A 23,754-nucleotide genomic window follows, 5' to 3' on the forward strand; every position below is an offset into this window, starting at 1 on the left:
GCAGAATCGAGGATTGCGATAGGCTGTATTGTACTAAGCTATCAGAGTTGTGCAAGAGGTGTGCAAATACAATTTTCAAGTTTTGAGAGTGAGCGACAATAGCTCTCGACAGTTCAACAAGGCACAGCTCGGCGAGCGCCAGAAGAGGGCGGCGAGCGGCCGGCTCCAAGGGGCCCCGCGATCAACTGAGGATGGCGAGGCTCGCCGAGTAGCGATATATCAACGAGCGTGAGTTCAGAGCTGAAAGACGAAGTATCGCTCAAAGACTTTTATTTCTACATCGAATGCCAGCTCCCAGCTGCAGCGCAACCAGCCGCCCGTGAGCAAGAGTGCCAGCGAACCAGCGGCGAGCGTGATCGTGCGCATCTCCATGGAGAGAGCGCGTGCGGCGCAGCTCATCATCCAGCGGCGGAAAGAGCCCGACCAGCCGCCCGTGAGCAAGAGAGTCAGTGACCAGCGGATCAGCTCAGCATCGGCCAGCGGAAGAAGACGGCGACCAACCTGAAGACCAGCCAACCAACGACGCAGAAGAAGACTCTACAACTCGCCCAGAATGGCGAGACTCGCTGTTAGCGACATGCTACGCCGTGCGAATGCAGCACCATCAGAAGAAGTATCGCTCTAAAAGCATTCCGCTCTGAACCTTGACACTCAAAGGTCACTGCAGTGATAGCTAAGCTGACGAGAATCCCAGCATCAGCCACCAGAGGGTGCTCATCGCCAGAGAGAGCGCCACCAAGCGACGCCAACGGCGAGCACCTTCGCCAACAGCAACAGACGAGCTGCGGGCGCCGTCTGCCGACGGATCATCGCGCCTACAGCGCACCGTGTCAACTCGTCCACCTGCTGCGGGGCCGAACTCCGGCCGACCGCGTGAAAGAAGAAAACCCCGCTGTTCGTATGATATGCACTCTGCCCCACACTGCCACCACACCGCCACCACACCACCTGGCGTCTTCTTGACGCAAAGAATTGATTCCGAACACTGGTCCACTCAACCCAATTCATATCACTCAACACACACACGAACCATTAAGAAGCCTAATCGTCAAGTACGTGAACCATCAGTGGCCGCGAAAGCGTCATGGCTCACCGAGTGATGAGAATACGTCGTTTTAAGTACATTAATTTTTTTGGTAATTTGTACTTCCAATCGCATAAATTACCAATAGATTCATCAATATAAATTAAGCCTTTGAAACCTTCGCCACGAAACTCTACGCTCACGGGGAAATGAGCGTGTAAACCCGTTTCCTTATCAGACAATCTTGTCCACAAATTAATTAAAGTTCGGCCCAAGTTAAGGATCTCGTGGGAGAACACGCACACCATCGCACGCCCTTACTCTAAGCCATTTCTTTAATCATATAATCTTGCCAATGAATCTATTTACGTATATTAGTGCCTTAGAGAATAATAATTGTTTTGACTGCCTTTTCGCATGAATATCGTCGGATGAACTTTTAAGGACTTTTTATTCGTATTTTCCGTATGCTCGTGGTACTCAGAGGAAATAATCAATTGTTCTGTTACCCAATTAACAACGTGATTATTGAGGGTTGAAAAGATGGATCAATGAATGAACATCGCCTGTAGTACTGTGCTGACAATTTCAAGTACAAGAATTTGCATATTAGAGTGTTAAGGTTTTTGTTGAGAATAGAGCACATGCATGTTTTAACGACTCTCTCTATCACCAATTAAGCTCACGTTACGCTGTGGAATGAATCATGTGTGCAGTTGCCAAAGTGATACAACGCAATCGTTGATGTTTACTGTGTTGATGCTGTGTTGAAAATTCCAAGCTTGAGAGTTCGCATGTAAAGTTAAGGTTTCGTTTAGAATAAAATTGATCAACGCAGAAGTGGTTGCGTGTTTCTTTCCTGATTTCATGCGTAACAATCTTATTTATAAGAACTGTATTCTGTGCTGCGATCTGAATTTGGAGACCTGACGTAAACACACTAATACATGCTCCGTAAATGTTAAAGCGAGAATAATTGTATTACCGAGCGTTAATACGAACCTACAGTGAGGGAAACAAGTATTGGATCCCCTGCTGATTTTGTATGTTTACACACTGACAAAGAAATGATCAGTCTATAATTTTAATAGTAGGTTTATTTGAACAGTGAGAGACAGAATAACAACAACAAAATCCAGAAAAACGCATGTCAAAAATGTTATAAATTGATTTGAATTTTAATGAGGGAAATTAGTATTTGACCCCTCTGCAAAACATGACATAGTACTTTGTGGCAAAACCCTTGTTGGCAATCACAGAGGTCAGACGTTTCTTGTAGTTGCCCACCAGGAGAGATTTTGTCCCACTCCTCCTTGCAGATCTTCTCCAAGTCATTACGGTTTCGAGGCTGACGTTTGGCAACTCGAACCTTCAGCTCCCTCCACAGATTTTCTATTGGATTAAGGTCTGGAGACTGGCTAGGCCACTCCAGGACCTTAATGTGCTTCTTCTTGAGTCACTCCTTTGTTGCCTTGGCCGTGTGTTTTGGGTCATTGTCATGCTGGAATACCCATCCACAACCCATTTTCAATGCCCTGGCTGAGGGAAGGAGGTTCTCACCCAAGATTTGACGGTACATTGCCCCGTCTATCGTCCCTTTGATGCGGTGAAGTTGTCCTGTCCCTTTAGCAGAAAAACACCCCCAAAGCATGATGTTTCCACCTCCATGTTTGAACGTGGTCATAGGCAGCATTCCTCCTCCCCCAAACACGACGAGTTAAGTTGATGCCAAAGAGCCCCATTTTGGTCTCATCTGACCACAACACTTTCACCCAATTGTCCCTTGAGCAGGGGGACCTTGCGGGCGCTGCAGGATTTCAGTCCTTCACGGCGTAGTGTGTTACCAATTGTTTTCTTGCTGACTATGGTCCCAGCTGTCTTGAGATCATTGACAAGATCCTCACGTGTAGTTCTGGGCTGATTCCTCACCGTTCTCATGATCATTGCAACTCCACGAGGTAAGAGCTTGCATGGAGCCCCAGGCCGAGGGAGATTGACAGATCTTTTGTGTTTCTTCCATTTGCGAATAATCGCACCAACTGTTGTCACCTTCTCACCAAGCTGCTTAGCAATGGTCTTGTAGCCCATTCCAGCCTTGTGTAGGTCTACAATCTTGTCCCTGACATCCTTGGAGAGCTCTTTTTTGTCTTGGCCATGGTGGAGAGTTTAGAATCTGATTGATGGATTGCTTCTGTGGACAGGTGTCTTTTATACAGGTAACAAGCTGAGATTAGGAGCACTCCCTTTAAGAGGAGCACTTAGGAGCACTCCCTTTAAGAGTGTGCTCCTAATCTCAGCTTGTTACCTGTTTAAGAGACACCTGGGAGCCAGAAATCTTTCTGATTGAGAGGGGGTCAAATACTTATTTCCGTCATTAAAATGCAAAGCAATTTATAACATTTTTGACATGCGTTTTTCTGGATTTTCTTGTTGTTATTCTGTCTCTCACTGTTCACAGTGACAAATATACGTAAATAGATTCATCGGCAAGATTATATAATGAAAGAAATGGCTTAGAGTAAGGGCGTGCGATGGTGTGCGTGTTCTCCCACGAGATCCTTAACTTGGGCCGAACTTTAATTAATTTGTGGACAAGATTGTCTGATAAGGAAACCGGTTTACACACTCATTTCCCCGTGAGCGTAGAGTTTCGTGGCGAAGGTTTCAAAGGCTTAATTTATATTGATGAATCTATTGGTAATTTATGCGATTGGAAGTACAAATTACAAAAAAATGTAATGTACTTAAAACGACGTATTCTCATCACTCGGTGAGCCGCGACGCTTTCGCGGCCACTGATGGTTCACGTACTTGACGATTAGGCTTCTTAATGGTTCGTGTGTGTGTTGAGTGATATGAATTGGGTTGAGTGGACCAGTGTTCGGAATCAATTCTTTGCGTCAAGAAGACGCCAGGTGGTGTGGTGGCAGTGTGGGGCAGAGTGCATATCATACAAACAGCGGGGTTTTCTTCTTTCACGCGGTCGGCCAGAGTTCGTCCCCGCAGCAGGTGGACGAGTTGACACGGTGCGCTGTAGGCGCGATGATCCGTCGGCAGACGGCGCCCGCAGCTCGTCTGTTGCTGTTGTCGAAGGTGCTCGCCGTTGGCGTCGCTTGGTGGCGCTCTCTCTGGCGATGACCGCCCTCTGGTGGCTGATGCTGGGATTCTCGTCAGCTTAGCTATCACTGCAGTGACCTTTGAGTGTCAAGGTTCAGAGCGGAATGCTTTTCGAGCGATACTTCTTCTGATGGTGCTGCATTCGCACGGCGTAGCATGTCGCTAAACAGCGAGTCTCGCCATTCTGGGCGAGTTGTAGAGTCTTCTTCTGCGTCGTTGGTTGGCTGGTCTTCAGGTTGGTCGCCGTCTTCTTCCGCTGGCCGATGCTGAGCTGATCCGCTGGTCGCTGACTCTTTTGCTCACGGGCGGCTGGTCGGGCTCTTTTCAATGGTTGTCTGTGTTTGTAAATCTGATTTACAAACACAAACACTGGATGATGAGCTGCGCCGCACGCGCTCTCTCCGTGGAGATGCGCACGATCACGCTCGCCGCTGGTTCGCTGGCACTCTTGCTCACGGGCGGCTGGTTGCGCTGCAGCTGGGAGCTGGCATTCGATGTAGAAATAAAAGTCTTTGAGCGATACTTCGTCTTTCAGCTCTGAACTCACGCTCGTTGATGCATCGCTACTCGGCGAGCCTCGCCATCCTCAGTTGATCGCGGGGCCCCTTGGAGCCGGCCGCTCGCCGCCCTCTTCTGGCGCTCGCCGAGCTGTGCCTTGTTGAACTGTCGAGAGCTATTGTCGCTCACTCTCAAAACTTGAAAATTGTATTTGCACACCTCTTACACAACTCTGATAGCTTAGTACGATACAGCTTATCGCAATCCTCGATTCTGCAGGCGACTCAAAACATCAGGATGAATGTGGAATAACTTTCAGCGATACTCTATTGGTCCATGCCGAACTCAGCACCTAACATCACCTCGCCCCTCTTCTCTGCGGGACACAGCACCCACTGCTAATGTCTCGAGGCCATGCCTCGGAGCTGGCTTGATGTCCTCTTCCGATCTGCCGTCTCGCTGTCCCTTGCCGAGCTTGAATGTGAAATTCTCTCTCCTCTCTCCGCGTCTCTTGCGAGAGAGAAAAAAAAACAGATGCCCACTCTGCGTTGTGGGGGTGGGGGGTGTAGTCCGTGTGTGTATCACTAAGTCCAGCGCAGTGTGTACAGATGGCCCCCGCGATAATAAATTTCCCTTGCTCTGGTGTTAAATTCCTGCTCTCCCGCGCTGCGGGAAGACAAAGGTGGCCGGGAGGCTCCTTCCTAATGTAAGCCCGTCCCATTCCGCCTGATTCCATCTCGATAACCCTTGATGTAACATTGTGTTGTATATGTGGGTTTGTGAAAATTGATGAAAAATAATTAAAATTAAATGAAATTCGAAATTTGCATAATTAATCCGAAATTATGCTAATTCGTGTAATTATGCATGTAACTATGCTAATTAGAGAGGTAATCGTATTAATATATACGAGTGGGTGTGGTTGTGTTAATGATAGCCTTTGTGATAATCAAGCCCCGCCTCGTTGACGAGGTGGGGTTATCAATCAGGATAACGCAATCAATCGTGTGCAGTTACGCTAGTGTCAATTCGGCCTCGTTGTCTAACTTCGTATTATTGATCAGCATAATACAATGATTCTCGCTTTAACACTCCCCGAGTGTTCATATTTTAGGTCCCAAGTTCATATCATTCGCTTTAAAGTTTAATGAGTGTGGATTGGTGTGTTTATAGTTTAGGTTCCCGAGTTCATATCTCGTCGCAGGATACAGATCTTATGCAAAAATTTCAGGAAAGAATCACACGACCACTTCTGTATTAATCAATTTATTTTCTAATTAAACCTTAACTATAATATGTATGTGAACTCTCAATCTCGGAACTTCAACACGGTATCCACACGGTATCAAGACAGTATCATCAACGACTGTACGATTTCACTTTGATAACACATGGACCCCGCATAAAGCGATTGCTGTTAGTGAGAGAGAGAGTCAGGACATGCAAATGCTATGCTACACAAAAGCTTATACATTATAATATGAACGATCATTATGCTTGAAATGGTCAGCACATTATCACAGGCGATTGATTAAAATGCAACGGTATTCATATAAAAAGATAATCAAACAGTTATTATTTCCAAAGGCATAAATGTAACAACAGATCCACCGGACAGACTATAAGATTACCGAAATGGCTTAGTGTGAGGGTATGCGGCGGAACGTGTTATCTCACGGGAGATTAATTAATTAATTAGTGAATAAGATTGTATGATCAGAAAATCGGTTTAGCACGATTCCTCCCCGGGAGCGTAGCTCCGTGGCGAAGGTGCCAAGGGTTAATTCGTATTGATGGATCGGTTGGTAACTTATGCGATTAGAAGTACAGTCCAAAACAAAATATTAAAGAGGGAAATTATGAATATACTTATAAATGACGGACTGTTATCACACGAACGATGCTTCCACAGCCAGATGGTTCACGGACTTGAGTGTTCGCTTCTGGTTAAGGACCTGTGTATGTTTGAGTGATATGAATTGTTTTGAATAGTCAGTGTTTGGAATTAATTCTTTGCGTTGCCATACGCTGAAGTTGGCATCGCTTGTAGGAGAAGTAGCCTCGCTCCCTTTAGAGCGGTGAGGTGTGTGGGAGTGCATCATACGAATCGCCGCCCTCCTCCACGCAGCAGCCAGCCTCTGTCCACGGGGGAGAGTTGCTTGATCGCTCTCAGTGCTGCTCAGTGGACACCTCTCTCCACTGCTGGATGAGCTGCGCGATCACGCTCGTGCTGGTTCGCTGACAGCAGTTTCTCTCCGCTGTTGGATGAGCTGCATCGGCACGCTCCCTCTCTCTGGATGGAGAACTCGAACGTGCTCGTTGCTGGTTTGCTGAAAGCAGGTTTTTCTCCACTGCTGGATGACTCAAGTCGCACGTGCTCTTGCTCTGGTTTGCAGAAGCTCTTGCTTGGTGCGTCGGTCGCTCTGCAGCTGGACTCAATGTAGAATTAGCAATACTCTGTCTTTCAGCTCTTGGAAATCACACTAGGTGACGCCTCACTACCCTGCGAGTCTTGCCAACGTCAGTGGGTAGCGACGGGGCCACTTTGGCTTCTGCTCGCCGCCCCCTGCTCTGCAGCTCGCCGGCTGGCGACCTGTTGCTCTCGTTCCCGATTGGAACTGCTCCTGAGCCGACCCACTGGTCGAACTCCCCGCGTTCCGACCTCCTCCGAGTCGAATTCCCCGAGTTCCGACCCCCCCGGTCGAACTCTTCCGAGTTGCTCCTCCGAGTCGAACTGTCTCCCGAGAGTCGACCCCCCGGTCGAACTCTGGTGAGCCGACCCACTCCTGTCGAACTGAGGTTTCAATGCTCAGGATCCTCTTTTTATGCCCAAAAATCCCTTCACTCGGATCCTGACCACAAGGCAGGGTTTCTTTCAATTTTTGCTGTGTCAGGATTTGCCCGTATGTATCTGTGTCCGTGTGTGTGTCCGTACGTGTGTCAGTGTGTGTCCTTGTGCATCACCCACGGTATATTCCGTTGTCATACTCCTACCATAAAACCCACAAGTAAAACAATCAAATGTTATAAATTGTCTCGAAGGCGCCTCTCTGTCTGGGTGCACAACCTGGAGGGAGGGGCGATATTCCCTCCGACTTTCACCGACGCACAAAGAAATGGTTAAACAGTTTTAAGTTAACATTTCATTTCATCAGAGTTCCACAGTTATGATTCTGTATTAATCCAAGGTCTGGGTCAGCTTCCCGTTGTGGTGTTTGACTCGTGTTTCCCCGAGCGTATACACACTCCTACCCCGCGCTGCAGGAATACAAAGACGGCCGGGATTTCCCTTTCTCTCCGACCCTGGGTTTAACATCGCCCTTTGCTTACGTTGCAGTTTTGCTGTGCTCTTGCATTTCTTTTCCTCTCTACTCTTACTTTAACCCTGCTTATTATTTGCGTATGGGTGGAGGCTAGAGCATTTATGTTGACTTAGGAAAACCTGATTGTTATAGGCTTTGGGTCAAGTCGTATAGAAATTATTAAAATATGTAAATAATTTCATATTAAATTAATAGACGGGTGATGGTTACATTGACGTAGCTTCTGGCAGGGTTCAATTGAAGTGGGTGTGAAGATCAATAACTTTAGCCTACCCTGTCGTTAAATTCCGACTTTAAGTTACTTTAATAGTAATGCAGAACCAATTAGCTTTTTTGACTTAACTAGATCTAGGCTAACGCAACCTCCCAGTGACCCTGGCTTTGTGTTTACGTCAGCCCCTTTGCAATCCGCTGCGCTCTGCTCTCTATCTGCTCCCTCTGACCCTGGGAGGGCTCTGAACGTCAAAGTCGTGTTAGTGGGTCAAGGTAAATATGACCTCCACATGCCATGCTGAGGCCTGGTTTGGTGTTTTTATTCATTATTAAAATTAAAAGAAACAATAGAAATATGTATCTATATGTATTCAAAAATTACTTGTTAATATTAAGATGGAAAGGGGGGCATATACAACAATTGCATCGTTATTATCTGTTTCTGTCCCCAAGATATGTGATTTAACATTGTATTAACTTTTGCTCCTCGCCTGTATTCGAGGGTCCGGGCTATTATGTATGAGTTATTTATTTTATTTTATTCCTGATGTCCTGAGGTTAGAGAATTCGTTTTGACTTAGAAATAACTCTGATTGCCAGAACTATTCTTGAGGCTTCGGTCATTTAGTATCGAATTAATAAATGGGTAATGATTCACTGATGTAGATTGTGGCCTGGTTTTTTTTTTGTTCTATTCGGTAAAGTCACGTAGGTAAAAAATAAAATAACAAAAATCACGACGTTTCGGCCACAACACAAGTGGCCTTCATCAGGTAAAGGGACCGTGCTGTCATGAGCGCAGCATTGGAGTGAAAACAGCCAAGCCCAGGTCGCGTCCTGTGGGAGGAAGCAAAAACGCTTTGACAAAGGAATTAGCATAAAAATGAGTATGATGTACGTAGGAGGTACATGGACCATGACGGACCAGGAGCGGGGGGGTGGGGGGGAGTAGAGTGAGTGAGTGAGTGGAGTGAGTGAGTGGAGTGAGTGAGTGGAGTGAGTGAGTGGAGTGAGTGAGTGGAGTGAGTGGAGTGAGTGGAGTGAGTGAGTGCAGTGAGTGAGTGGAGTGAGTGAGTGAGTGGAGAGAAATAAGCAGTTGTGAAAGTTTGGGATACCAATACTTGAAAAAATGTCCTGTACCGTTGAAAATTAGTTTAATGTTTGGTTTGATTTAGAACATGTTTCAATGATTGCTTCATTTGAAACCATCCTCTTGGTTGAAATTGTGTCTGTGTTTGTAAATCAGATTTGAAACCATCCTCTCGGTTGAAATTGTGTCTGTGTTTGTAAATCAGATTTGAAACCATCCTCTCGGTTGAAATTGTGTCTGTTTTTGTAAATCAGATTTATAAACACAGACAATCATTTGAAACATGTTCTAAATCAAACCAAACATTAAACTAATTTTCAATGGTACAAGATATTTTTTCAAGTAGTGGTATCCCAAACAATCACAACTGCTTATTTCTCTCCACTCACTCACTCCACTCACTCACTGCACTCACGCCACTCACTCACTCCACTCACTAACTCCACTCACTCACTAACTCCACTCACTCACTCACTCCACTCACTCACTCCACTCACTCACTCCACTCACTCCACCCCACTCACTCCACTCCACTCACCCCAACCACTCACTCCACTCACTCATTCCACTCACTCACTCACTCCACTCACTCACTCTACTCACTCACTCACTCCACTCACTCACTCACTCCACTCACTCACTCCACTCATTCCACTCCACTCACTCACTCACTCCACTCACTCACTCACTCCACTCACTCCACTCACTCACTCACTCCACTCACTCACTCCACCCCACTCACTCCACTCCACTCACCCCAATGACTCACTCCACTCACTCACTGGCAGTTGCCAAAGTGAAACAACGCAATCGTTGATGTTTACTGTGTTGATGCTGTGTTGAAAATTCCAAGCTTGAGAGTTCCATGTAAAGTTAAGGTTTCGTTTAGAATAAAATTGATTAACGCAGAAGTGGTTGCGTGTTTCTTTCCTGATTTCATGCGTAATAATCTTATTTATAAGAACTCTATTCTGTGTTGCGATCTGAATTTGGAGACGTGACATAAACACGCTAATACATGCTCCGTAAATGTTACTGCGAGAATACTTGTATTACCGAGCGTTAATACGAACCTACAGTGAGGGAAACAAGTATTTGATCCCCTGCTGATTTTGTACGTTTGCCCACTGACAAAGAAATGATCAGTCTATAATATTAATGGTAGGTTTATTTGAACAGTGAGAGACAGAATAACAACAACAAAATCCACAAAAACACATGTCAAAAATGTTATAAATTGATTTGCATTTTAATGAGGGAAATTAGTATTTGACCCCTCTGCAAAACATGACATAGTACTTGGTGGCAAAACCCTTGTTGGCAATCACAGAGGTCAGACGTTTCTTGTAGTTGGCCACCAGGAGGGATTTTGTCCCACTCCTCCTTGCAGATCTTCTCCAAGTCATTAAGGTTTCGAGGCTGAAGTTTGGCAACTCGAACCTTCAGCTCCCTCCACAGATTTTCTATGGGATTAAGGTCTGGAGACTGGCTAGGCCACTCCAGGACCTTAATGTGCTTCTTCTTGAGTCACTCCTTTGTTGCCTTGGCCGTGTGTTTTGGGTCGTTGTCATGCTGGAATACCCATCCACGACCCATTTTCAATGCCCTGGCTGAGGGAAGGAGGTTCTCACCCAAGATTTGACGGTACATGGCCCCGTCTATCGTCCCTTTGATGCGGTGAAGTTGTCCTGTCCCTTTAGCAGAAAAACACCCCCAAAGCATAATGTTTCCACCTCCATGTTTGAACGTGGGGATGGTGTTCTTGGGGTCATAGGCAGCATTCCTCCTCCCCCAAACACGACGAGTTAAGTTGATGCCAAAGAGCTCCATTTTGGTCTCATCTGACCTCAACACTTTCACCCAGTTGTCCCTTGAGCAGGGGGACTTTGCCGGCGCTGCAGGATTTCAGTCCTTCACGGCGTAGTGTGTTACCAATTGTTTTCTTGGTGACTATGGTCCCAGCTGCCTTGAGATCATTGACAAGATCCTCACGTGTAGTTCTGGGCTGATTCCTCACCGTTCTCATGATTATTGCAACTCCACGAGGTAAGATCTTGCATGGAGCCCCAGGCCGAAGGAGATTGACAGATCTTTTGTGTTTCTTCCATTTGCGAATAATCGCACCAACTGTTGTCACCTTCTCACTAAGCTGCTTGGCAATGGTCTTGTAGCCCATTCCAGCCTTGTGTACAATCTTGTCCCTGACATCCTTGGAGAGCTCTTTTATATCTTGGCCATGGAGGAGAGTTTGGAATCTTATTGATTGATTGCTTCTGTTGACAGGTGTCTTTTATACAGGTAACGAGCTGAGACTAGGAGCACACTCTTAAAGGGAGTGCTCCTAATCTCAGCTAGTTACCTGTATAAAAGACACCTGGCAGCCAGAAATATTTCTGATTGAGAGGGGGTCAAATACTTATTTCCGTCATTAAAATGCAAATCAATTTATAACATTTTTGACATGCGTTTTTCTGGATTTTGTTGTTGTTATTCTGTCTCTCACTGTTCAAATAAACCTACCATTAAAATTATAGACAGATCATTTCTTTGTCAGTGGGCAAACACAAAATCAGCAGGGGATCAAATACTTTTTCCCTCACTATAGACAACGAGCGAGTTACTCTGGCATGCTTGCATCACACTGGCATAACCTCATACGACTAATTGTATGATCCCGATTGATAATCCGACCCTCGTCAGCGAGGCGGGGCCTGATTATCATAACGGCTCGCATTAGCATAATCGCACCACTCGCATACATTAATACAATTATATCTCGAATTAGCATAATTTATGCACGTATTTACATCAATCAACATGAATTCAGATAATTACGCAAACTTCAAATTTCATTTAATTTTTATTATTTTCATCAAAATTTTCATACCCGACATATACAACAGTGCAAAATGAGATCAGGCAGCTTCTTTGGTTCTTTCGGTAAAGTCACATAGAATGAGAATAAAATAATACATTTATAAAATAAAATAACACAATAATATTCTCACGACGTTTTGGCCACAACACAAGCGGCCTTCATCAGGTGAAGGGACGAGACTGTCTGGAGGACAGCGCTGGAGTGAAAAAGCCACCCTCAGATCGCGACCTTTAAGCTGTGTTAGAAGAAAACAAAGCGCCTTGACAAAGGAATTAGCATAGAATTTAGCATTGAAATGGCTGAGTGATTAGCTTGTGACTGGTCACAGAAATGGCTATGTTAAAGTTAAAGCCTACACATCCGCAGAGGCACCCCTTGACAAAGGAATTACCATAGAATTTAGCATTGAAATAGCTAAGTTAAAGCATACACATCCGCAGAGGCACCCCTTGACAAAGGAATTAGCATAGAATTTAGCATTGAAATAGCTAAGTTAAAGCATACACATCTGCAGAGGCACCCCTTGACAAAGGAATTAGCATAGAATTTAGCATTGAAATAGCTGAGTGATTAGCTTGTAACTGGTCACAGAAATAGCTATGTTAAAGACAGAGCATACACATTCACCAAGGCACCTAGTACAAATCAAACAGGAGAACTTAGCATTGAAATAACTAGGCGAATTTAGCATTGAAAAAACTGAGTGATTAGCTTGTGACTGGTCACAGAAATGGCTATGTTGAAGTCAAGGCCTACACATCTGAGCTTTTCGCAGTAACTGGGTATACACTACAATATATAATGAATACTATATAGTAAACCAATAAAAAACTAAAATATAAATTACCTCAATGTTATCAATCTGCCGTCCCCCGCATCTGCGATTAGCGTTATTTTTGTTCTTAAAAAGTTACCAAAACTGTCAGCTCACCCATCACCTAACGCTGCGCTATTACTGCGTGTGCCCGCCAGACGTGACCCATCAGTGGCTCTTCACAAATGTTTTTAAGAGGGGGGCACTTTCGCCGATAAGACATCATCAGTGTGAGTGCCGCCACACATTTGAAGCCACTGGGGGTTTGACAGCAGCACGATGATGGTGGGGGGTGTTGTCACCATTTGTGTTTTGTTGCACAGGTCGCTGGCTACCAGCTTTGCGTAAGTCGCTCACTACACGGGCCCCAAGGTTGTGTGCGTGACGGCCAGGCCATGTTCGTGACAGCTGCGCTTCGGTTCATCGTGGATGTTGTTTTGTGCGCTTACGCAGCGGCATTGCCCAGGACCCGGGAGCTATGATGATGACACGTGCCGGGATTTCTGTCGGAGCAGATCTAGTGGTGGGACGGCGTCTTTCTCCTCTCCCACACACCAAGGTGAGGAGAGAAAAGAAAATAAATATTCGCGATCAAACAACGACTTTGTAAAAACACCTGCAACGGGGTAACACTTGCGCAGTTAAAACTACAACCACGCCGGGTGAAGTAAGGCGGTGGAAAACGTTCAGTTTGTGTTGAGTTGTGTTGTTGAGCTGTGCTTTGTGTTGCTTTCGGTAGTTGTAGTCGCGCAGTGCGTGGTGGTTGTTGTTGTTGTTTGTTGTGGTTGTGGCTGTAATGGTTGTGCAGGAATGCCTCGATATGCGAACATTCGAAATGCGAAGTTTCAGTGTAACGAACTTTGCATTCATTACCGTTATTTTAATGGAAAAAGGTAAATAATAAATACAAACTTTCATCAATAAATATTGAATTCATCGGTCTCTGGTGCAATATAAATATGAATAAAATTACGTTTCTTAACTAAGTTTATTTTTTTATCAATGTCGGTTTTAAATTTTTATACCGTACAATATTAAATGTTTTTTTCAATATACATTGTCCTTTGTTTTCAATACGAATGGTTCGTTCTAAAATGTTTATTCGCGTAGTTTTAAATAGTAAGGTATGAAGGCTGGGAGCGCATCCTCATCCTACTGTGATACGTTATTCAATATATGAAGTTTCAATATACGAACGAATCTCCAGGAACGCATTTACTTCGTATATCGAGTTATTACTGTCGTTGTTGTGGTTGTGGAATTTGTTGTAATTGATTTATGTATGTACAGTATGTTGAACTTCTTTCGCACCGTACGTAGACGACCGTACTTATCGGAGGTGTGGGGGAAGACAACAAGCTGTGCACAAAAAGCAGTTCTACGCAAATGCGTTTTCATTGTAGATGATGTCAAAGTGCACAGCTCCAGTGGTTTCCTAATATCGGAAAGGAAGAGCGTTCCAGACGGCCGTAGATGCTCATCTGAAAGCGCGCGATGCAGTGACCGTCTTTGTTCGATGGTTTGCCAAAAGCCACCGCTGCGTGGATGTCGGAAGTTCGCGCGATGGTTGTTGAGGTAGTTGTGGTTAATGCCGTGAGGGTTGATGTCATGTTAGTTGCAATAGAGGTTGTGGTTGTTGCTGTCGTTGTTAATAAATGGTCCTTGTCATGTTTGTAGCTGTGGTAGTAGTCATGGTTGTGCTTGATGTTGTTGCGATAGTAGTCATGTCAGTTGTTTTAGTTGTAGGACTCGTAGAAGTCGTAGTAGTTGCTACAAGTCGTGATTGCGTCTTCTGGTCCAACACCATGTGAGACGAGGCTCTAAAGAAAGCTGTCTCGGGTGTGGACCAATCAATTTCAAGGACAGTGCATACATTATCAGAGTTGTTGTTTTTGTTTGCGTTCCGACCGCAAGTATTGTGGTCAATGTAAACATGACTCCTTGTAAAAAAAGGTGTCAGTTTTGTTGCCAGATAAAAGGATAAAAAAACAATTATCACTATACGTGGCCTCAAAGTACGCCTTTCATAGTGCAGGCGCTGTGGTGACATCACCACCACTTAGTGGTGAGCAGCGGCTGCTGTTGTTGAGGAATAACTTAATGGCGACCGGTGGGCAGGGGTGGAGCCACAGGTGGGGCGGGGGGGCGGAGCCACAGGGGGGCTGGGGGGGTGGCTGGGGGGGGGGGCTGAGCCCCCCCTGAAATTTTGAGAAAGTCGGTAATCGGGATAACCGGATATCCGGCTGCTGCAAAATGCTGGCTGCCACCTTGTGCTGCCCTGCAGGCTGCTTGAGCGGCAGCCTTTCGAACTTATCAAACTTATTAGCCACATCAGCGGCTCCGACCTATTAATAAACTCCGCGTTCAAATCCAATAATATTTGTTTTATACATTTGTGGCACCCATTGGAAAACATACACTGGATATCTCAGAATATTGAAGTCAGCCCCTCCAAAGTCAAAATCCTGGCTCCACCCCTGCCGGTGGCACAGTGGTTAGCGCACTCTCCTGTGAACCTGGTAAACGGAGTTCAATGTCCACTTAATACAAATAACAGTGGTGCATATTTTAACGGGTCTTGGGCCTTCACGAGGCAGACTCAGCCTTAAAATGAGGTACAGGACATTGTACTGATGTTATCATAAATTCTTATAAAATGGTTACAATCTGTATTATCACTTTTACCAATACCCCAATGAAGCCCTCATACTTAAGAAAAAAGGGTGTTGGAAACTGATTCTTTAAGTGAGCGCTAAGCGAGCGGTCTGTACTGAGTACACCGCTATCCGGAGAGATACACAATTTAATTCAGTCACCAAACAAGAACGCTTTAAAAAAAAATGTCACAACTACAGCCAAAATGTATAATATAATGAATATGTATTTACAATCCAGAAAATCACGGTTTTGATACAAAAATAAATGTTGTGCTCAGGGTCCATTTGGTGGGGCGCTGGTTCTGGAAGACGTCTGATCACTGAAACGCCTCCCCCGGAATCTTCCCTGCTTCCTGACGACGGGAACGACGATTGGCGACCGTGCAGGAGCCGCAGCCAAAACCAGAGCAGCGATTGCAATAAGGGAAAGAGAAGAGGAGGGGACAGAGTGGAGAGGGAGACAAGCGGCATCATTAGCGACGGTCGTCAAAACGTGAACACGCCGGAGCAGTTGCGATTACGTGTGTCGGTAAGGATTGTGGGCGGCACGGTACTCACGTAGAGGTGGATGAAGTCGTCGGCCGCTTTGGAGAAATTCCAATTGTTCCGCTCCAGGCATCTGTGGAGGCGAGCGCGGACAGGAGGCAAAGAGAACGTCAGTGCCTTTTTTCCACAGTCCAGCTTGCAAATCTAGTGCCTGGGCTGTGGACCAGATTCCTATGGCCAACTGAAACGGGTTCATGCCAGCTCCCGGTGAGAATCGATTGTGCAGCCCCATTACACAGTGCCATTTGGCTCGCTTCCCGATGGGAGCCGCACGCTTGGAATAGCGCCGTCGCGAGATCACGGGGTCAACGCAGCAGAGACGCACCGTCAAGTCGCCCAATGTGTTTGTACAAAATTTGTCGAAACGTACAAAAAATTATCGTTTAAACTCGGGACTGAAGTAAGCCACCTCAAGCATACATTGTCTCCTTAATAATCTTTACAAAATGACTGACGCTTTCCTCTGTCTGTGGACAAAAGGGGTAGGGGGGAGTGAAGGGGCAAGAAGGACTTAACAGTCCGAGTCCAAAGACCCTGGTGCCCCTATAAGGGTTTGGCAGAATAAATGGCTCCTGCTGGGCTGTGTCTGATTACTCTTGCAATGAAGCATGACATCATGCGTGTGTGCACGTGTGTGTGGCTGTAAGACAGTTCCCACGTGCTCTCGCCCACCTTTGCGACCACTCCGGTGTCATGTGGGATGTTTCAGCGAATGAATTGACTGTCTCCTGCTGGGACGAGGTGAGTGCAGTAAGCGGGCAGCTGCTGGACGTCGCTGATGTTGTTGAGGCGAATGCAGGGGGCATCTCACTTGAAAGAGCTTCGCGGATGAACATCCGCTCACTCGCGACAGATGGCCTGCCGGGTGTCAACACAAGCAGGTCAATAAAAATAATAACACATTACTTAGTTAAACAGCAAGCTAATGGAGCACCTGAAGGAAACACACATGGGCAAGGGGTCAACACTCTATCCCATACAGAAGACAAGATGGAGATTAGTCCACACTTGCTGTACTGCCTTCTGGAAAGTCAAGAGTATGCAACTTCGCTAAGGAAGAAGCAAAGGAATGGGAGAGGGAGCAGAGGAAAGGGAAGCAGGAAAGCGCGTATTGTCTGTGTGCGAAAACATGGTGTGTGTTTGTGGCTATGTGTATATGATGTGTCATGTAGCCCGTATGCCCAGCCACTGCATGCCTAAACAGCTTTTGTTCGGCTGGATAGAGGGGGCTAAATGGGCGCGGAATGGGCTAGAGAAGAGATGGAGTGATTTGGTATAAGAGGATGTGGATCTGAGTGGACTTGCCGATGACTGGTACCAGCCGTGTAAAAATCGGCCTCTGTAGAGGAGGCTCGTTAAGAATGCTACTGGGTAGTTGGAGGCAGTCGCCCTCCAACAACAATGGGGGAGGAGTGACGCTCAAAACAACGAGCGGAGCGCTGGGTGGCCAAAGCACAGCAAGTTGGCATAGTAGGGGGCACAGGTGGTGCATTGGCCAGCCATCTCAGTCGACCCGTAGCACGTGGGTCTGCCCCGTGACCTCCTGCCAGTGGGCGTTCGACACTTCGCGTGGCCTCAACATGCACATAGGCTGGCACAAGCGCCGTGGTGACATCACTGCCACTTAATGGCGAACGGCGGTTGTTATGATGTGTTGGGTCATGGTGCAAGTGACTCACCTGCCGTCCATGGTTGGCACCAATTGCACCACCCGCCAAAACATCTTCACAGACTCTTGGCAATTCTTGGCTGAGGATCGACACACACGACAAAGGTGCACGGGCGTCAAGAGAGAGCCACGCCATTAACATAAACCGCATGTCAGGATCAATTAGAATGGTGAGGTGGTGCTTATGGCATGCAGTGCAGAATGCACCTGGTCTAGTTAAATGCAATGTCAGTGATGCTGTTAATGATGCTACTGCTGATGACGAAGCTGATGGTGAATGTGACTATGCAAATACTCACTCTCTTTGAAGAAGCCGTGCACCGTGAAGTTGACCTGAGTATCCTGTAAAGTGAGAGTCACAAGTAAACACGATCGCCCATCATTTTTAAGCAACCCAAGAGGTGGAGACTGCAGGGTTGGAGTCTCGGCCAGGGTTAGTGCTGTGGCTAGAGTAAGTGTGAGTCTTGGCTTGTGTTAGTGTCAAGGTTTGAGAGAGAGAGATGTTGCTAGGAATTATAATGGGATCGAGTGTCAAGTCTAGGGATAATGTATATTTAAGGCCAAGAAGATGGCTTTAATCTCTCTTACGAGTTACGTTTCACGTAATAATTCACGTTTAATCTTGGAAGGTGGACATATTTACATAGGTATCAAAGAATAAGTCAAAATAATTATAGTAAAAATTCGAAGCATAAATTGAGAGCTTGTGCACATGAAAGGTTTGTAACTCAGGCCGCATAAGCTCAGCAATTTGTGTTTAAGCAGAGCCAGCGGCTATGTCAATGAGGGCGTTTTGGTGCAAGGCCACGGCTCACCGTGCCACGGCTGACAGTGGTGGTGAAGGAGGACATATCGTGATTCTTGTGCGTCAGCTCTTTGATGAAGTCCTCCGCCGTCAGCCGCTCGCACTTGAGCTGTGCTGTGGGATGAGGGGGCAGGAGGGCAACAAAACTGTGGTGATACGAGTGGCGACAGATATGCGCATGTTAAACTTATTTTGCACTGTACGTAGTCAACTGTTGCATTGGAGGTGCGGAGCAAGGAGAAAAAAACTGCATGGCGCACGGTGACAGAATGACATGAGCGGTGACACAGTGACGCGCGGATCTGCAAACATCGCTCGTGACCAACACTCACGTGAATCTTCTGGGGTCGGCTTGTCTGTACCCTCCTCTCCCAGGCTGCTCCTGGAGGTAGAAACGAGATCCGGATTGTTAGGAAACGGAGTGGCTACACTCACATCCACAAGTGTGCTTTAATTTCCGTGTTTTCGCAAAGCATTTCTCTCTTCTCGTATCGTTGCGGATACTGATGTTTTAATTCCATTTTAGAAGCCATATTTCATTTCGAAGCATTTAAAGCAAGCTTCTGATTGGCTGCTTGCGGCTATGTGAAAAACTCCACACGTTTCGGCGCACTTTAAATGGCCTGCTCTTTGATGACGCTATAGAAGTTGTCATTAATGCTTATAACTGCCTGTAGCAATGATAAGCAATGTAACACGTATTCTTGGTTCTTTCGGTAAAGCCATGTAGAAGGGAAATAATAAAATAATAAAATATTAACCAATAAAATTATCGCGACGTTTCGACTGCAACACAAGCAATCATCATCAGGTGTGAAAACCAGAGCAAGAAAATGTTTCACACCTCATGATGATTGCTTGTGTTGCAGTCGAAACGTCGTGATAATTTTATTGTTTTATATTTTTATTATTTTATTGTTTCCCTTCTACGTGATTTTACCGAAAGAACCAAGAATATGAATCCCTGCAGTCACGAAAGCTTTAAATCAAAATTCACTGTAACATGGTCTCTCAAGAGCGGTCTGTGGCAAATACCAATTAATCCTTTCATGTGACAGCCTTGCTGGCCAGTTTGTGAGTGTGTGTGTGTTTGTCAGCTCACTCTGAGGGGGTGTAGATGGTGATGAGGGCATCCTTTTGATACTTCTTGAGCAGACCCTCGCGGTCTGCGGTATCATAAAGACCGTAGTACCTGCCAATGCACACGCAACGCACTTTAATCACCGAGTGCGTAGCCAACCATCGATTCATAATGTCAACTCAATTATTTTGTTCACGATGCAAGTATACAGTCGTGCTTGTGATGATAAAAGAGTCGCAATGAATTGTTGCATAAATAATTGGATGATGCAGTGGTGTAACAGTTATTGCGACGGACTTGCAAATCAGAGGTTGCCAGTGTAATGTTCTGTAAGCGAACGTTGAAGCAAAGGTGCAAAGTGATTGAATCCCCCCACCTCTGTCCAGCCAGCTGTCCACCACAGTTAGTTCAATTGGCAGTGTTGGGGTCAAGTGTGGGTACTCCCTACCCTTCCAAGATGTCCGGCCATTGTGGAAGACTAGGCCAAATACACGATAGAGTGTTCTCTACGGCTCTCCCTTTAGTGGAGTAGAATGCGCAAGGAATTACAGGGCTGCACTTTGATATACAATGATAAATTCATGATAGAATTAAGATAATGGGACTTATCTGTAGAAGGAAGGCAGTACATCCGGAAAACGGTAATAACGAGAGACACGTGGCTTAAACTAAATATGCAGCGTAAAGAAACCATTCTAACTGATAAGAAAAGTAAGTGGGTTTGAGCAGAACACACTGGCAGAAGGAATAATGGCCATTAGTCTAGACTAAGTACTGGGTGATCCAGGAGTTGGAGCGTATAAATGAGCTTGTCTATTGATTGTAGGTAGGTTAGTCCATTGCAGGGCAGTTGTATAGTGATGGCTTGGGGAAGCATTTACGTAGCAGTGCATTGATCATTCCTGATGATGATGAAATATTACATAAAAGCATAGGCTGGGATACCCTCGTGTCTGAGTGAGTGCAGGGAATTGGAAGGCTCCTTACTCCTTGAGGAAGTTCGCGATGAGGCCTTGAATGTCGGCTGAGGTGGGCGGCAGAGCGATGGGAGGCTGAGCTGTAGGTGGCAGAGGTGTGGGTGGCAGAGATGTGGGTGGCAGAGGTGTGGGTGGCAGAGGTGTGGGTGGCAGAGCGGTGGGAGGCTGAGGTGTGGTTGGCAGAGGTGTGGGTGGCAGAGGTGTGGATGGCAGAGGTGTGGGTGGCAGAGGTGTGGGTGGCAGAGGTGTGGGTGGCAGAGGTGTGGGTGGCAGAGGTGTGGGTGGCAGAGCGGTGGGTGGCAGAGGTGTGGGTGGCAGAGTGGTGGGAGGTTGAGGTGTGGGTGGCAGAGGTGTAGGTGGCAGAGGTGTGGGTGGCAGAGGTGTGGGTGGCAGAGGTGTGGGTGGCTGAGGTGTGGTTGGCAGAGGTGTAGGTGGCAGAGGTGTGGGTGGCAGAGGTGTGGGTGGCAGAGGTGTGGGTGGCTGAGGTGTGGTTGGCAGAGCTGTGGGTGGCAGAGCTGTGCGTGGCAGAGCCATGGGAGCCCGATCTTCGCGAGGCTGAGCCTTGCGAGGTCGAGCCGTGGCTGGGAGAGCTGTGGGTCGCTCAGCTGCGGGAAGCACAGTCGGAGGCTGAGCAGAGGGTGCCATGACTTTGGGCACCATCATGGACATAGATGCGGGTGGCTGTGGCAGCTCAGCTTCTTCCTGTTGGTAACAAACAATGATGGTAATGAAGGTAATTACGATGATGTGAGTGGTGGTGATGAAGTTGATGTCAATGGTAGATGTGATGATAACTTCTGATGTGCTAACACGTACAATCTGGTGTACCAACACATTCTGATGTATCAACACAGACACATTCTAATGTACCAACACGTAAACAATCTGATATACCAACATACAATCTGATGTACCAACACGTACACACAGAACGACGGTGAGAGCAGAGCAGCCGCGTGCCGGCTGTACGCATGGCCTCCTCACCTCGATCAGCCGCTGGTCGTCCTTCGTTAGGTCCCCAGCGAGCGGAGACGGTGGGCCTAGGACTGGGCGCATCAAGACGATGGCCTGCAACACGGACAAAGCGGCGACACCGATCAGCTGGCCGTCGGCACGTTGGCACCCCTCCCTTACCTCGTTAGCCCGACAGGGATGTGACGATGCTCCCATTCGCTCGCGAAAGTTGCATCAATTTATGCGTGGGCATGTCTGTGTGTATGTGTCACAATTCTAATGCATGTTGTGCAACCAGGTGTGAGAGAACTCAAGAAACCAGGATATGCTTAATTTTCCACAGTGAGCCCTGGTCACCAATCACGTGTAAAGTATTCGATTTGCATTCAGTTCTTTGCTGTTTCATTTTTGTACATAGGGGGAAAGATGGCAGCAAGATGGCAGCAATTTGGCAAATGGATCAAAGAAAATGGTAAAAATGAGATGGGAATAATGGGAAGCAGTAAAAACGAAATGATTAAAATGACATGAAAAAGTAAATTGATTCTTTAAATGAATCCCGGCTTCCACCAACAATTCAATGAGTTTGATGATTTATGACTATTTGTTATGATTTCGATTGCTGTAATCTTTATAGCTGTGGGTGGTCACACATAGTATACGAGCTATTCAACCCAAAATCAAATGATTCTTACACTACACGTGTGACTAAACGCATGCATTATGTGTGCTGAAATGCATTTAACCCATGCATAATTGCACACCTATTGGCCTAGCCCTCCAGTCCACTTCGGCTGTCTTTTCCAGCCATCCCAGGGGATTTCAATGGAACAACCAAGTAACCTCTTGGGGCCACTATGAAAGGCTACATGAGGATAATAATGATGCCCTCTCATTATCCAGGAGAGTCTTGCTCAGACTCAAGACTTGTTCACGAGGATCCTGTATTAGGATTGTTCGGCAAATTCCCTGAATGAGCATTGAGGTTGGAGGCAGAAGCTGCACTGTCCAGGGGAAAAACACGTACGCATTCAAGTCAAGTACGCTCAAAGCTCTGGACAGATGTATTAAACAATCTATTGATATGCTGTGATCTCCAGCTATAAACAGCTGATGTAACATTTACATCTCATAGCGGTCGGCCTATCACCTCCTGCCTCCCCGGCGCACTCACCCTATAGTTGTCGGGAAAGACAATTTTCCGTGACAGCGCCTTGAGGTTCAAGGCCACCATGTAGTTCACCACATAGAATGTTGCCATGTCTCCCTCAAAGTGGAACTGAGAAGAACACACATACAGACACAATATTGGAGAGAGGCACAGTGTTGTCATCAATGGTGTAGCGTGGTGGGCATGGTCCCATTGATGGACGAGATTTCTCATGCACAGCCCCTACCGTTTGGAATACCCTCCCACTCCACATCTGACAAATCGACACCATCACTTTGTTATTCAAATACAAGATCAAAGCCTTTTCATTAATCTGGGCATACAGTGATGAATAGAAAATCACAGTTTGGACATTTGACCAATAGTTTAAACACAGAATAGTTAAACCCAGGATGGATTGTAAGCAGTCCAGCTTGAACACATCGCTTAATCTCTCGCGCGCATACCTGCAACGGAGTGAAGGGCGTGCAGCAGCCCTGCTGCAGGAACTGCAGAAGCCCCTCCTTGCCGTACTTCCTCCCAAAAGGAATCTGGGGACACAAGAAGCAGTGGCCAGGAGTGAACAATAAGATATATTTCCTTTTATATAGCATCATTCATGCTAAAAGCATCCCACAACGGACATTAATCATTTTTCGGACCAAATCACACATACAGCCACTGCCAAAGCAAATGAAAACCCTACGAGCAAGCAAAATCAAGAATCAACAAACAAGTTAAGAAATGGCACCAAAACAAAAGGCACAAACAAGAAAAACGTTATCCCAACAAAGGAATTAGTCCATGAGGTCATATCCCAGACCCACAATCCCAAATTTCCAACCAAGCCAGCAAGACCCCAAGCAATTTGTAAGCCTGCACGTGTACGTGTGTCTGCGGGGAGTGCTGGCTCAGTGGTTTGCACACTGCCCTACAAACCCTGGCCACCCAAGTTCAA

At 46.3% G+C, this 23,754-nt stretch overlaps 1 long non-coding RNA gene across 1 annotated transcript; it reads right to left on the reverse strand.

The window, feature by feature from the left end:
* Positions 1-15,818: 15,818 nt before the first annotated feature.
* On the reverse strand, positions 15,819-16,232 carry LOC142931208 (uncharacterized). Its single transcript, XR_012947214.1, has 2 exons — positions 16,173-16,232; positions 15,819-15,967 (listed from the first exon to the last, which is right to left on the reverse strand). It is a non-coding gene; the product is annotated as an uncharacterized LOC142931208 (long non-coding RNA).
* Positions 16,233-23,754: the final 7,522 nt, after the last annotated feature.

The sequence above is a fragment of the Petromyzon marinus genome, chromosome 51 (genome assembly GCF_048934315.1).
Source record: "Petromyzon marinus isolate PM22_M1 ecotype Great Lakes invasive population chromosome 51, UKy_Petmar_22M1.pri1.0, whole genome shotgun sequence".
NCBI classification, from domain to species: Eukaryota; Metazoa; Chordata; class Hyperoartia; order Petromyzontiformes; family Petromyzontidae; genus Petromyzon; species Petromyzon marinus.